The 16666-nt window shown below is 42.5% G+C and overlaps 1 protein-coding gene across 1 annotated transcript in view; it reads left to right on the top strand.

Moving 5' to 3' along the window:
• JAZF1 (JAZF zinc finger 1) overlaps nt 1-16666 on the top strand; it is a 344775-nt gene that overhangs the window by 64835 nt on the left and 263274 nt on the right. The gene's annotated exons all lie outside the window — the stretch shown is intronic.

The raw sequence follows: 16666 nt of genomic DNA, 5'->3' as shown, positions 1-16666 counted from the left end.
GCTACTTGGGAGGCAGAGGCAGGAGACTTGCTTTAGCCCAGGAGTTGGAGGTTGCTGTGAGCTGTGATGCCACAGCACTCTGGGGGGAGTGGGGGACAGCTTGAGGCTCCGTCTAAAAAAAAAAAAAAAAAAGAATTAATGTTTTTAACAAAGATTTCCAAATATAAGTATATATTCATACCTGCTTAAAATCATAAAAGACTTAAAAAATGGATAAATTTCTATAACCTTGAAGAGGGATTTTTTTAACTATGCCTCAAAACCTAGAAGCCATAAAAGATTGATAACTTGCGTAACTTCAAATAAAGCATTTTTACCTAATAAAATATACCATAAGCAAATTCAAAAGACACATGACTTACTAGGAAAAAAACTATTTGCAGTGGACGAAAGGTTAAAGAACTATGAATAAGAAAAAGCATTGGTAGACCAATGGAAAAATAGGTGAGTGACATAAGCAGATTATTCTCGGAATACAAACTACCTTGTCTTTAAACTTCAGATCTTCAGCCTTATACGTAATAAGAGACATGATGCGAATTTAAACTGTGCTGAAGTAGCAGATTTTGCTTTATCGATTAGCAAAAATTCTACTGTGACAATTGCGTATCGTTGACCAGCTGTGGAAAAATTGGTGCTGTGCTCCTTGTCAGAGTACAAAATGGCACAACCCTCCTGGAGGCCAGTTTGGCCAGTTGTAATCTATCAAGATAATAAAAGCAATTACCCTTCGACCCAGCAATCTGGCTCTGGCACTTTTTCCTGCAGATAGATCTGAATACATACATATGAAGTGACGTCTGTGGTCGCTGTTTCATTAAACCATTGTTTGTAATAGAAAAGCTTGGAAGTAGTTCAAGTATCCATTAGTAGAGGACTGGTTAAATAAACCGTGATCCCTCTATACAATAGAATATTGTGCAGCCTCTTAAAGAGACCATTGAAACTCTTTATACACGATATGGATATATTATTAAGTGAGAAAAAACAAGGTATAGGGCAGAGTATGTAGTATGCTAGAAAGGAGACAAAATAAGACTCAGTATTCCTGTCCGTTAGTTTCTGCATGAAGAAATATTGAAAGGAGAACAAAAGGAACTCTATAATAAGCGGTTACTTCTAGTGGGTAGGTGGGGTGTGACATAGATCAGGATAGGGTGGACAAAACAGGGTGGGAGCAACACCACTCACTGTGTACTCTGTTCTATTATTTTTATTTTTGTATCCTGTGAATTATCTATTCCAGACCAAAAAAAGTTAGTTTTAAGAATTGCATGTCAGCGCCTGTGTAACATATGTGAAAGGGCCAGAAAGACCTGCTCAGAGCTTCGTCATCTCTTGTTGGGACTGTTGGCGACAGCAGCCTACACGGGTCTTCTATTTGGTCTTCTATCCTGAGCTGTGCTGTAACCACTTGCCACATCTGGCTCTTGAGCACTTGAAATGTGGCTAGTCTAAACTGACATGCATTGTAAGCACGCCTGACTTAGAAGACTCAGTACCAAAAAAACCGAATGTAAACGATCTCATTCATAATTTTTAAAATGTTGATTACATGTTGAATGATAATCATTTGGGGTTTGGGGTTAAAATATATTATTAAATTAATTGCACTTGTTTCTTCTTACCTTAAATGTGGGTCATAGGAAATTTAAAATTACATATGTGGCTTGGCCCTGTGACTGGCATTTTATTTCTTTTGTAAAGTACTGATGTGGACTCCTCTCTTCCCTCATTCAGCATGTCTGTTGGAATTACTTTAAAAAAACAATACTTAAACCTTTTCAGTTCCTTGCTTTAAAACCTCTTTTGACTCCTATGCACCCACAGAGACCACTGGTAATGTCCTTGAGATGTTCCTTCACTCACTGCTCACTCCCCTCACATGCAGAGGCTGCCTCTCTTTACTCCCTGGACTGCAGGCTGCTTCACATACTGAGTCTTAGAACACATTCTCCTTTCTGTTTGGAATGCCTCTTCACCCCCATTTGATTGCCCAGAAAACTTCTAGTCATTTTATAAGCCCAGTTCATATGGCTTCTCCTTTGATGAAAGTTCCCTAGTCCCCCTGTCCTATTTTCTTATAAGAAATCTGGTGAGCTTTCTTAAAAGCTTCTGGTAAACCTCTGTGATCTCACACTTATCACTGGCATCACAGTTACCTTTGAGGGGTGTACCGTCTGTCTCACCAGACTGGGAGCTTCTCAGGGGTTGAACCTGTATTGTATTCATTTTCTTATTCCCAGACAGTTTAAACTCTAAAAAGTCACTGGGCAAATGAAGTTGGTGATATTTCGTTGAGAGTACACCATGCCCAGTTTGCTGGCTGAGACACTCCATTTGTTTAATCTGTGTATCTGGGAAAGCAGGCTCAAACTTGAAGGCCTTCCTCGGTTAAGAATAGGCCTCTTTGGAATGTTCTAGCTTTAAACAGGTCAGCTTTCCCACCAGCAGAAGATTATAAACTGCAGAGACATCAGTAGCAGCAACCCTGCATTGAGTTCTTGTTTTCAGGGCCTTGTTCAGACTGGAAGATGAGAGGTAATTGTGTTTAGTTTAGAGAGCAGAATTCTCCGGGCTGGCTGGGCGCCTACGTTTCCAGAAGGTAAAGGTGGCAGGTGGTTGCCAGAAAGTGAAAACATTGGTGGAGCCCGGCCAGCTACAAGAAGGCGAGGAGCTGGAATCATCAGTTGCCCCCAGTCTAGTCTGGGGGACCTCCCTCCCGTGACTCTGTGGAAAGTTGTACCTGCTTCTATTCCCTTTGTTCTTCTCTTCTGTCCGTGGGGACTTAGGCTTTTGTTCAAAAGAGAAAAGAAAAGTAACGGAGTATCCAAGATCTGTAGAACAAAGATTTTGAGAAGGGCAAGTTAGAATTTTACAAGAAACTTCTCTCCTTAGCTAAGTAAACCGAGAGTGCTGCTCCTGTTTACACCCGGACTTTAGAAGCATTATCACCATTGTTCAGAATCCATTGATTGATTATATAACGATCCAGTCACTTTTACCAGGCAGAGCTTCTTGTGCACTTCTCTGAATGAGGAGCTCTCCTTTTAGCAAAAATCTGAGAGCTAGTTGTGCAGTATAAAGTGCAGTGTCTTCAGGGGCTAGAAAAACTGGCCCAAAGGTAGGACTGCCACTAACTTCTGTGCTGCAAGCTTGGACAAGTTACATTCCCCTCTAAGCCTCATTATTTAGGAAAACAAGGTTATGGATGCGTTCTTGGTTGTAAACAGTATCAGGGGCCTAGCACTGCTCTTGGTCCCTAGTCGATTTTGAGCACCCCCAAGGCTATATGGTCCTTTCTAGTGACCTTGGAGTGAGGTGATGGTTCTTCAGAGCCTCACCTCACAGAGGGAGGGAAGGAGGCAGAAAGGGAAGGATGGATGGAGCAGATGGAGGAAGAATCAGGACATGTGAGTTAGAGAACTGGTTTTGCCTTTAGTTCTGTGAGGACTCACTGTGCTTTCTCGGTCCTGTCTGTAAAATGGCTTCCTTTCCGTTTCTGAGATGCTGTAGTTAGTCTCCATAAAGCTGCAGAAGTAGCCCCAGCAGTTTACCCTACATTGCTTGTTAAGATAACAGTTCATGGGCCGGACTCTGAGAACTTGGAAACTGCCCAGCAAGGCTCTGCCACCCCTAGGGCCCTAACCCCACAGAAGAGTGCCCCTTAACCCCGCAGGATTATGTCCAGAGGCTGAAGTCATCTTTCTGGGCTCCATTCCCTGTGTTCTCCTGTCACATTCTCCTGGGACCGACCTGGCTCTGTTTCTCACTGGAGATGCTCACTGGTGGGATTGAGATCTGCTCCTCATCATTTTTCTGACAAGAGATAAAGAATAATTTCTTTAGAGGGAGATTATCAGAAGGCTTTTTTAAAAAGTGAGTTTTGCGCTTGATCTAGTTCTGTGTGAACATTTGCCTTCTGGAAAGCGCAGAGGTCTGTGTGGTTGGCATCTCTGCCTTCTTACCCCCTCCCATCCTCTGACTTTAATGGCTGGGAGGACCGTCCATCCGTCCTTCTTGATGGAGATAGGTGAACACAGCACTGTGTTTGCCTACAACCAGATAATTTGAGCTAGCAGTAATCAAGATTTGGGACTAATTACTACTAAAATGTAATCTCACTGCTGTCCATAATTGATCTTGTCTTTAACCCACTATAGCATTTTTTGGTCACGCAATTTAAAAAGGAAAAAACTACTCTTGGCAGTAAACTTTTGAGAACAGCTCTCCTGTATTCAGTTCTTTTTCAGACCAACTTAAAAAACTTCAAGTGCACCTTTGTTGATGGGGTGATTTGCCTGCTGTATAATATTGCATATTCAAAATAAAAGAAAATTGAAACCCTTCATTACTGAAGTAGATGTTACAAAATCAGCATCTGGTTTGAATAATGAGTTTTTTGGTCCAAGTTTTGCTTCAGTGGATGAAGCTAATGAAACTGCCCTGCACTGTTAATATTGGTGACTTCCTCTTCACTAACATTTTGTTCCTCTTTGTTGCCAATTTGGAGGCCACTGAGGCCTAGTGGTCCTTGTTTTAAGTATTTCTCAGCCACTTTGTGCCACCAGCAGGAGAGGAGGTAAAGACACCCCAGTTTAATGAAATCATAGGTTTGGGACAGTTCTCTCTTCTCTCCCAAACTCTTGAAACAAGTGCAAAGTAAAAAAAAGAGAGAGAGAGAGCTCTAGCGTTGTAGTGATTGAAAATTAGATGTTAGCATAGCACCATAATATCCGCACGGTTCAGGGTCAGGGATATAGACAGCTGGCCCAAGTTTTGTTTCTTCCTTGAACTCTGATGCTTGCAGAAATACAGTTGCAGGGTGGCGCCTGTGGCTCATTGGGTAGGGTGCTGGCCCCATATATCAAGGGTGGTGGGTTTGAACCTGGCTCTGGCCAAACTGCAACAAAAAATAGCTGGACGTTGTGGCAGGTGCCTGTGGTCCCAGCTACTTGGGAGGCTGAAGTAAGAGAATCACCTAAGCCCAGGAGTTGGAGGTTGCTGTGAGCTGTGATGCTATGGCACTCTACTAAGGGCAACAGAGTAAGATGCTGTCTCAAAAAAAAAAAAAAAAAAGAGATGAAATAAATATAGTTGCATCTGGGTGATGATAACATTACCTGGGGGGCACAGGACCATTCCCACTACTCCTGCTGACAACACGTGCCCATGTACATCCCATGTACACATATGCCCCTAGGGAGTCTCTTGAAGGTAAATATACTGTTCTTGCTGTTAACATTCTCTGATCTAGAGATATCCATGCCAGTGATAAATAATAATGCCCTCTGATACTTACAAAGCACTTTTGGATTCATCATTTGACTTGGCTTTCAGAAAGCTGCTCTGGGATGGGTAGGGTTGATTTTATTATCTCTTTTCTACCCCCGAGGAACCCGAGTACTGTGACTTGACTTAAAGACATGGCTGTCATGTGGTAGATAGCAATGGTTATTTTATAAAGGCTTAGCTTTGTATTTTGTCTTAAAGTCAAAGGGAAATCCTTTATTGCACGTTATACCTCAATACAAACATAATGAATGAATAAATAAATAACTAAATAAAATGAAACAGAACCCTAACAAACAAAACCCTGAAGAGAAGGGTCTCCAATAGTCAAGGAACAAATGAGTGTTTTCTGCTTGTTACTTCATGCCAGTAATCAGCCTTGGCAAAGGTGTAGACAGGATCATAGTACATGGGCAGGACATCGTTATTGAATTTAATTGGGTTAGCATTCGCTAAATAGAGAAACAACAGAATATCCCTTCATCTGTGAGAACTTTGATACTGGGCTTCTGTCAAACACAAACTAGGCCAACAGTGACCGTCAGTTCCTACCTTTCCTTCAGCTGGACCTAGCTGTCCATCACAGTAGGGTCCTTATAAAACAGGAGGCCGGAAAATCAGGGTGGTTTGCATCTTGTAGACCAGATTGCAAGCATTTCACCCTACCCCATTTTTTTTTTTAATTGCCAACTGTATCTTTTACAGTTCTCTTCACAAGTAAAGGGAAAACAGAAAACATGAATGGGACTGAAAGTCTGTTCCAGGCAAGGCTTGGGGCCAAGAGTGTGGATTCAGGTAACAGAGGTACCCTGCTACCCTGTGGTCAGCGGGGTGAGCTCACACCACATCCTCATCTTTCATTATTATCTTGTTGACTGAACTTGACCACCCGAGTCTGAAAATCATGGAGTTTTTGCTCTCTTAATTATCTTTTTTTTTTTTTTTTTGAGACAGAGTTTCACTGTGTCACCTTCAGTAGAGTGCCACAGCATCACAGCTCACAGCAACCTCGAACTCTTGGGCTTAAGTGGTTCTCTTGCCTCAGCCTTCCAAATAGCTGGGACTACAGGCATCTGCCACAACTCCTGGCTATTTTTTGGTTGTAGTTCTCATTGTTGTTTAGTAGTCTGGGGCCGGAATTGTACCTGCCAGCCTCAGTATATGTGGCTGGCGCCCTACTCACTGAGCTACAGGTGTAGAGCCTTAATTATCTTTTTAAACATAATTATTTGTATTCCCTCCTGACCATACTTCTGTTTGATTATTTATTTATTTTTGAGACTGAGTCTCACTTTGTCACCCTCAGTAGAATGCTGTGGTGTCATAGCTCACAGCAACCTCAAACTCTTGGGCTCAAGCAATCCTCTTGCCTCAGCCTCCCCAGTAGCTGGGATTACAGGCACCCACAACACCCAGCTATTTCTAGAGGTGGGGTCTCACTCTTGCTTAGATCTCAGACTGGTGAGCTCCAATCCTCCTGCCTTGGCCTCCCAGAGTGCTAGGATTACAGGCGTGAGCCACTGCGCCCGGCCTATGCTTCTTTTTAAATTTTAACTCTTTGGAAGCCCAATGGATGTTTTCCTTCTTACTGACTTGTATTGATGGATAAGTGTTCCATAAGAAATATCTGGGGTCGTTTGTAATTTAACCTTTGCGGGTTCTCTTTAGGTTCTTTCCTGACAACTTTTCACTGGATACTACTACCCTTTTAAATGCACTTAAACCATTTGAGATTCCAGGCCTCAAATTCCCATCCCTTTTGGCTTGGTGGATTCTTCACTTTGGGGCCCAGTTTGACCTTTTGCAGATGAGGCAAGGTGAGCGCCCTCCATCTCTCTTTATATCACGGCTAATCCTGACAGGGTTTGGCAGTGAGGGGAATGTAAAAGCGCCTTGTTTAGTAGCCTGTTGACAGGGATTGAGTCCAATTTTAGCCACTCTCCCACTCTGTTTTCTAGGCCAAATTAGTTAATTTGTACAAACCTTGGTTTCTTTGTGCATAAAATGAGTTAAATAATAGACATTTCACAGTGTTGAGGGTTGATGGAGATGGTCCAACTGGAAATGCTTTATAGTATTAAATGCTGTTATTGTTACAGATACTTTTCCACAGGGAAGTGGTTGCTGTACATTGAGAGTGTATAGGCAGTCTCCAAGTTACTGAGACAGGCTCTTAAGTGTATTCTTTCTTTCTTTCTTTTTTTTTTAGACAGAGTCTTATCCTGTCACCCTGGGTAGAGTGCCATGGCATCATGGCTCACAGCAACCTCAGATTCTTGGGCTCAAGTGATGCTCTTTCCTCAGCCTCCTATAGGTGTATTCTTAAGTTGAATCTGTATGTAACCTGGAACAGGTTCATTTTACCTATTACCTGTAATAGCCTCCATAAGTGCGAGTGGTCCCATGTTTATAACTCAGTCCCACAAGTTACAATTCAGTCCCATGTTTGTAACTCAGAGACTGACTGCATATTATTACCAAATGAACTACAGTAGACCCTCTGTAAGTTGACCACCCATGGAACTCTAACAAACTGGTCAGCATAGGAACTGGGACTACTCTACTGGTACATGTGATACCTGTCTGGTCTATGAAAATTAGGTCACCTCGAGGTGGTCAGTGTAGGGAGGTGGTCAGCTATGGAGGTTCTACTATATGTGGAAAAGGAGGATATCAGAATTGCCTAAATGAGGAAAGGGATAAGCCGTTCTTTCTTTTAATTATTATTTACAAATTAAAAATTTCCCCAGCTTTATTGAGGCATAATTGACAAATTAAAATGGAATAAATTTTACAACGTGTACAACGTGATGTTTTGAAATGTGTGTATACATTGTGAAATGATTCCCACAAACCAGCTAATAACCTATCACCTCACATAGTTCTCTGTGTGTGTGGTGAAAACCGTGAAGATCAGCCCTCTTCATAGATCTCAGGTACGAGTTACATGATATTGTTAACTGCGATCACTATGCTGTAAATTAGCTCCCCAGAATTATTCACCTTATAAGTGAAAGTTCATACTTTTTGACCAATGGCTTCCCATTCCTCCTCCATTCACCCCACTAAGCACCCCCCCAGTCCCTGCCCCTGGCAGCCACCATCCGAATTCTCTGGGTTTCCATGAGCTCAACTTTCTTACATTCCCCATATGAGTGAGATCATGTGGTATTTGTCTTTCTCTGTCTGACTGACTTCATTTGGCATGATGCATGCCCTCCAGGTTCATTCATGTTATAGCAAATGGCAAGATTTCTTTTTAATGGCCAAATAATTTCCATTGTGTATGTATACCACATTTCTCTTATCTATTCATCCTTTGATGAACACTTGGATTGTTTCCATGTTCTGGCAATTGTGAATTGCCGAATGAATAAATGGGTATAAAGATGGGGTAGAGGACAGGTTGCAGAACTGATGCTGTATTCTGAGGTGACTATCATTTTGCCTTGTGCAAAATCCAGTCTTCTGAAGGAAAGACTCACTGCATCTGCCTCCCAGGTCCGTTTGGTGGACCTCTGCAACCTGGGAGGTCATTGTTTTAATTCCTACAGAGCACACGCTTTCCTAGCTCAGGACAGTGTGGTGTGTCTAGGTAAGATACTGCACATAAGTCTTTAGTCTTTCTCTTTTTTTTTTTTTTTTTTTTGAGACAGACTCTCACTTTGCCACCCTTGGTAGAGTGCCATGGCATCATAGCTCACAGCAACCTCCAATTCTTGGGTTCAAGTGATTCTCTTGTCTCAGCCTCCCGAGTAGCTGGGACTATAGGCACCCACCACAACACCCAGCTATTTTTACAGATGGGTCTCGTTCTGACTCAGGCTGGTCTCAAACCTGTGAGCTCAGGCAGTCCACCTGCCTTGGTCTCCCAGACTGCTAGGATTACAGGTGTGAGTCACTGCGCCCGGCCTCTAAGTCTTTCATTCTTCTGTGTCTTTGGTTTTATTGTAGACTACTGTTCATTTAATAAATTACCCCTATGTAAATGTTTTAGTTCTATCTTAGCATCTGAAGGTAGATCACTCTGTATGCATTCTTTGGCAGTAAACTGATCTGAAAATGGTAATGATGACTCCGCTAATTCTTTCCTTTGAACCGGTATAGAAGAGCATTTTGTTCTGATGATGTTGTAACCTATGAGGACATCACGTCTCTGTTTATTTGAGTATCTTGAGTTAACTACATTTTACTTGCTGCCTTGGTCTGTGGTGGTGGTCTCTGGCTTAGACAGCTGCAGGGTAATTTTTGGCTTGGGAAGCCAGCTGAGACACCAGACCTCTGTACTCCTAGCTGTTTCATGCTGTGCATCATGGAACACGCGCCAGGTTAGATTTCATCAATTCGGAGTGAGAAGCACAGAGACAGCAGGTACTAAGTATATTCTCAGCCCTTCAGAGCACTTGAGGTTATCTCATACCCAGCCGGATGAACACAGTCCTGGTTGTGTTCCTCACAGGTGACTTGGCTTAACTACTATGTGGTTTAACATTTGCGGAGTATATATGTGGTTTTAAGAGAGACAAAAGTGGTTCAAGAGACTGGTTGATGAGAAATCCCTCAAGATACATCCCTCAAGGGACATAGACTAACTGCTGGAAACTTATTCTAGTGAGAGTTCTGTAGTTTGGTTGGCATTTGAGGGACAGATTTAAAAACACACCTGTAAGTGTGGAGATTGAGGTGACAGATGAATTTGATGTTCCCAGCTCGAGTTATTTGAAACTGCTCAGAGTTTGTGTTGCCGTTGTAAATTTGAGGTCACCTTTGTTCCCTCTTCTGGAGATAAAGTGACCAAGGTACAGTGTAAATAACTTTACTAAACTTAAAATCTTCCAGGAACTAAGGAAGTCCTGTAACTTCTCCGATTCCTCCAGTCCCAGCCTTGTGCTAGCCCACTAGACCCTGGGGCCTGTGTGGAAGATGGAAGCGTAAACATACGAACCTGTGTTTCCTAAGCCAGTGGAATTTCGTCTCTTGCTCACATACAGTACAGCATTTCACGTTGGTGTGTGCAGGGCACGCTGATCTGAAAGGACTATTTACATGCAGCCTGTCAGAGGTATGCTTGGTATGAAAACCATAGTGATTTGCCTCACTGGTTTGTTTAAAATTCTCGAGCATATTGCTATACTAACATAGCTTTTATTCACCGAATCTCCTTGACAGTGGTGGTGGGGGAATGACCGTGTGTTGAAAGAAGCAAATAGACTGGATTTGATCCTCATAGCAAGGAAGGCCTGTAATGTTTATGTTAACGGGGATCCTGTGTTCCTTCTGCTTGGCAGAAGGCCTGGGTGTGTGTGCCGAGGTCTTAACATATGTCGGGTCCCATGTCTCTCAAGAACTTGGTGTTGTCCTGCAACCCTCGAGTTCTGTTTATTGAAATACTGACATGCTGTAATTGGGGCGTTGCTGCTCTACGCCCCAGGTGCACATCTGCGAGAGAGGTTGTTGGAGGAATGGCTGATCGGAACGTTAACTCCAGATTTCCTGAGTTTTGTGTGACAAAACTATCAACCCCCACGTGGAATTAAACCAGTACCAAAAGCAAGTGAGAAAAAGTTGCGTTTCGGAAGGAAAAATGTCATGTCAGCAATACTAGGGAATTTTTTTTCATTTGTAATTTTTGGTCTGATGGAGTCATCCATTTTCTCTAGTTTCACTCTGATAAATAAAGCATTTCCTATGCTGAAGTGAAGGGTAATTGCATCGACGGTGAAGATGATTCTTGATCCCTGCTAAAAACCTGTCTGTGCACTTGGACTGGGTCCTGGCAGAATTGATCCTGAGCTGCCTGTGGGTCATCCTTGAAACCATTCCACTCAGTTTTTCTGGGAAATATGTTGTGTTACTCCTAGGAGAATCAAGTGCAAAAATCATTTTTGTTTGCTGGGCTTATTTTTAATGAAGTAGAAGAAAGAAGCCATGGTTGGTGCCATGAGATGCCATATTCTCATCTAGTTACACAAAGTGGGAGATGAAATCCTTTTCTGTAGAAACTCGGGAAATTCTTTCTGGTGGGTTTTCTTCTTCCTTTTGCTTCTTGGGTTAGACTCAAGGGAATGATGTGAGAGGAGCAGGCTCAGTATGTCGCTGACAAGCAAAATCTTAACAATTAAGCTGATTGGGTCTTAAATTGGTCAGTTTTCCAGCTTTGATGTTAGGGTATTTAATAGGATACAATTTTACAAGTTTCTTCTTTCTCAAGGAGCCTGAGAGTGTGATGCAGGAAATCCTTACGTAAAACTAACAGGTGAGCTCAGTACAACTGCCTGCCTGTCAACCCTGCTTCCCTAGATGGGGCAGCCAGTGCTGCTGGGCGCAGGTGTCCCCAGATGCAGTTTTATTCACTTGAAAACCCTTTTGCGTTCAGCTCAATTAGATTAATTACCTTCCTCACCAGGATTCGCAGTGCCCTGCGGTCCATCTGCAGTAACTAAACGTTAGCTTCACAAGTAAAAGATACTATCATTGGCCTCTAAAGGGCTATGGTTTCTTTTGAACTTATAGAAAAGAGTTTTAAATAATCATTGCTAACCAGAATGTAATGTGGGTTAGTAAATTTGTCTTCAAGCTGAGTTTTCTGCTGGCTGTGAGACTTGCATTTAGAAGAGAGTTCCGTTTGTCTTCTAACTCTCTGTCATTTTTGGTGTCTCCAAAAGTAATTCTGGTTGTTTCATAATATAACATGCTATTTTTTGTATCTCCTGGAGTTAATAGTGTGTTTTAAATACTCTTGGTTTCCAGATGGAGATCATTGGGCTGAATCCAGGCTAATGTCTGTTAATAGAGACTTTGTTCAGAAATCCACCTTGGCTGAGACATGGATATATTATCAGGGTCTAGCAAAAGTCACGGACAGAGTCCTCTCCTCTGAGCTGCCCGAAGGTTAAGCCATGTTCTGATGCACAGGGAAAGAAGATGAGGCACCTTTTTGCATTCTTAAGTGATTGCACTTAATTTTGTAATTTCCCCCACCCTTCTCCCCTCCTCCTTCCCCATGGGAAGAAAAAAAGTTGTTGTGATAAAAGTAGTGATGTGTAGGGTCAGACACTGAGTGGGTCTGTGAATCTCGTCCTTTTCAGAATCCTGGTGTGGTCGGAATTCTCAGTTACCAACCTTTGTAGCAACACAGATAAAGTGATAGGGAGGTGGGACCCAAATTGGGACTAATTCAGGCCACATCTGGCAGGATTGGGGTCCCCATGTCTTTAAGTGCCTAATTATTTAGTAATTTTCACATTTCTTATTTTACATGCTCCTTGCATAACAGAGGTAAGGGCAGGTTGTTAAATCCTATTTATTTATTTATTCAGTAACTATTCAGTGTCTGCTGTCCACCAGCCTCTGTTCTAAATACCAGGGATACAGTAGGGAACAAAACAATGAAAAAGACTTGTTTTCATGGGATTTATGTATTAGCTATGGGGAGGCCATGAATGAATGGAGTAAATGAACAAATTACATTGGGAAGTGAAGCTGTTATAGAGAAAAGTAAGACAAAGAGAGGGCAGAGGGGATGTTGGGGGCCATCACAGGACAGGGGCCCTGAGGTGGGCGCCTGCCCGGTGCACTTGAGGAGTTGCAGGGTGGCCAGTGGGGCTCGAGCAAGTGAAGAGGAGTGCAGTGGGAGGGGAGGTGGGTCAGGGGCACACGCAGGCCAGTGCGGGCACTTGGACCTTTACTCGTGGGAGCTGGGGAGCCACTGGGAGTCAGGCAGAGAAGTGACACGATGCGTGGACACTTTAATAGTCTCACTCTGGTGCTGTGTTGAAAAGAGATGGAAGAGGGAGCAGGGCAGAAGCAGGGAGTGGTGAGGAGGGCCTTGCAGTGACCCAGTAAAAAGATGACGCCCTGGGCCAGGTGGCCGGTGTGCCCGTGGTGGGAAGTGGTAGATTTCTGGGTGTATTTCAGAGATAGGTTTGGTTTGGGCATGAGAGTGAGGGATGACTCCAGAGGATATGACCTGAGCAACTGGACAGATTGATTATCATTCACTGTGGGGAGGGTGACCTGCAGGAACAAGGTCGGTTGTGGCCTTGTTACATCCCAGATCCCTAGCAGACTTCCAGGGAGCAGTTCTCCAGTGGGCAATTTCTGATCTTCAAGTCTGGAGTTCAGGGGAGAGGTCAGGAATGAAAGTAGACATTTGGGAATGTTTGGCAATAAAGTGATAGCCTGGATGAGATCCAGTAACCAGTGAAGGAGACCAAAAAGGAGGGAGGAAAGGCGGGAAGGGGTGGGCTGGAACTGAAAATAACACGCTCTTCCTTGGAGGAGGGAGTGATCATGGGGACCAGGTGCTGCCAGTGGGTCAGAAACAGTTGTATCATTCAGTCATAAGCTGAAGCCGGAGATAAATGACTTTGAGGTCCAAAGATTATAGCTGGGAAATAGATAGACTGGGCTCAAAGTCAAGGTCACTTCCTTTTTGGCTGTAGGAGTCACCTGGCTGCCCCTGACCTTTGCGCACTGTTCTGTGTCATCTTGTGCGTCTTGCTGTGGAGGTGGTCCTCTAACTTTGTACTAGTTCCACTGTTGACCAGTAGTATCCTGTGCTTCTTGGTTTTTAGTATGTATGAGAAGTTTGGTTTCCGTATCTTTGATGGAACTATGGAATGTATGTTCATTATAGAAACATAAGAAAAATGGATGAGCAAATAGAAGAAAGAACAAAAGCTGTGGACCATAATCGCACCACTCAGAACTGATCTTGTTTGCACATGAGTATATGTCCTCCCAGACTTTTCTTTAAAAAAAATATTATGAGTATCTAACATGTCTTACATTCCATTGTGTGTGTGTATTCTAATATATAGTTTGATAAGGACACGGTGATAAGTAATCTAAAGATCAATCAGCCCAAACATAAGAGCATGGTAACAGTGGGAATAGTTAGTATTCATTGAGCCTTCATGTGCTAGCTGCTGTTGCCAGGTGCTTTATTCCCAACCTGTCATTTAATTCTCACAGCTGTCCTAGAATGTAGATACTGTTACTGTCTCTGTCTTGTAGTTGAGATTCTAAGAGGTAGAGACACTTGTACCTGGTTACATGGCATCAGGTGTTGGAGCTGGGATGGATTTGAACCCAGTCAGTCCTGCTCTGGGGCCCCCAGCGCTCTGCATTCTCCACCTGACTGTCCTGCCAGCTGCATTGGCCTCATGGTGGCACTGGGCAGGCAGGGTGGTGGCACGTGCTGGGTACCCTGGTTCCTAACCTGGCCAGCAGCACTCCCCACTCTTGGCACGAGACGTAGCACTAAGGAACCATTGGTTTATCTGTGGTCGGAAGACGACATGTAGACAATTAGGCCTTTATCCCTCTTGGTCAGGAGTGAGGTGTATGTGGCCTTCTGGGGGGTTGAGTGCAGCTTTTTGACTGAATCCAAATTTCACAGAATCCAAATAATACATTTTTGTTCCTTTATATTTTTATTTTATGAATGAATGCAACTAAAATGCCAAGGAATAAAATAAATTTCAATGAAGTAATCCTCCTTGATTGACCGGCACAGATAGAACATTAGTAAGCCAGAAGGGCTGAACTGCTGGCTGCTGTGCTCATGATTTCATTCTAACTTCCCCATCTAACCAGCACCACGACCTCACGAGGCTAGTTGTCGAGAGTTTATGGGGACAAGTACGTCAGCCTGTTATCAGCTTTTCACAGTGGTGTACTGTGCAAAATGGAATTTGTGAATAGTTACACAGCTCACCAATATTTTTTAATTCTGCTTAACAGCCTATCAGGTCAAAGAAGACCAGGAAGAAAATAGATGGACAGAGGGTTGGGAATTACAATATTATCTTGTTTCTGCCAAAGATAAAACAATTTGTTTATGATGGTATTGCAAAATCCACATTAAAGATTATAGCTAAATTAATGCAGCCTTCCACCACGAAAAGCTTCCCCAACCCTGGTGTAGGTGTACTCCATTAAAAACAAAATGTTCTCCATCTGAAAAGGTCTCTGGTCATATTGACCCTTTTACTTTAAGGGAAAAAAGTGACATTTCCCAAGCAGTTATATTTGTGTGTGTGTGGGCTTTTTTTTGTTTTTGTTTTTGTTTTTTTTTTTACAGATTTCTTAAAGATACCAGGCACATACTTTAGGCTTAAACATTACATACGTGTGTGTTGTTTGTAATTCCCTTTCGGACCTTCTTGTGCACCTTTATCTTGTTGGATATTCTAGTGGTGGAGCCAACACAATATATGGCATTTTACCATGTTAATAAATAATGTAATATATAACACAGTGTAACTGTGGGGCTGTGATAGAGGTGTGCTTCATTTGTGGTATGCAGCAATAGTCAAAATCTTGGAAAGCTGCAGTGGCAAAAATAGCAGACTGATGGAAGTCGCAGTTGTGGTGTTACTTGCAAAATTCACATGGCATAGTAAGGATGAAAAGAGAACCTCCCATATTTCCAGTACCCCTGTTGTTATTACTTAATTATGTCACTACCCTTGCTTCCAAACAATACTGAAAACGCAAACTTCCATACCAATCACTGTGGTGGTGTTATCTTTTCAGGTGCTTAGATTACAGGATCTATAAATGACTCCTCCCATTGTTAGATTAACTGAAAGCTTCATCCAAACTAGGTGAGTTCTGGGTAAGGTTTGGTTGGTTTGCTCCAGCTCTTAACCCAACACAACACATAACATTGACACACAGATGGCTCAAACTTGTTTTTCAATGGTCCCATGACCATGTACCCAAAAGTCAATCCAGCTGTTCTTCTCATTCTTCTTTTCTAGATAGACCTTTGCTTTACAGAATTACTGGCAGATTTTAAAAGCAGTGTGTATGGGTGATGGTTTGTGAGATTCTGTTTTCTTTTCCTTTCTTAACTCCTCTACCTACATTTGTGTCTAGAGTGATCAGAGTGTGAAGGACTTCTACGGTGGTTTGAGTTAAACTGAGCCTTTCTCTAAAAAACAGATCATGCTGCTTTACAGAGCCGTACCCTAGGGGACAGGGAGTTAAAGCAAACTTGCAGAATCATCCTTGGATTAAGGAGTTGTCCGAGACATAATTTCTATGCGCCTGAAGTACTGATTCCTGTTCATAACAGACACCTCCTCATTAAATAAGGATTATATCTTGTTATTATGTATACATAGGTTCTACCTGAACAATTGTTTCAGAAATAAAACATTTTTTAAAGTGGTTTTAGAGTGGTTTATTTTATGGAAGTTTTAGGCAGGCTCAGAGATGCTAATCTGAAACACAGAGTTCATGGAAGGATTGTGGTTTGTAAAAATGCTCTTATGTATTGTTTTAGAAACCTTGGTTTATAGTTTATTTTGAACTTGATTTATGATCAGAAGTATTGCTCTCATTTAATAACGCTGATGGGTTT

The sequence above is a fragment of the Otolemur garnettii genome, unplaced genomic scaffold, assembly GCF_000181295.1.
Source record: "Otolemur garnettii isolate 467f Iridium unplaced genomic scaffold, OtoGar3 scaffold00028, whole genome shotgun sequence".
NCBI classification, from domain to species: domain Eukaryota; kingdom Metazoa; phylum Chordata; class Mammalia; order Primates; family Galagidae; genus Otolemur; species Otolemur garnettii.
Note: the sequence above shows the minus strand (reverse complement) of the source record. Positions and strands in the feature narration are given on the sequence as shown.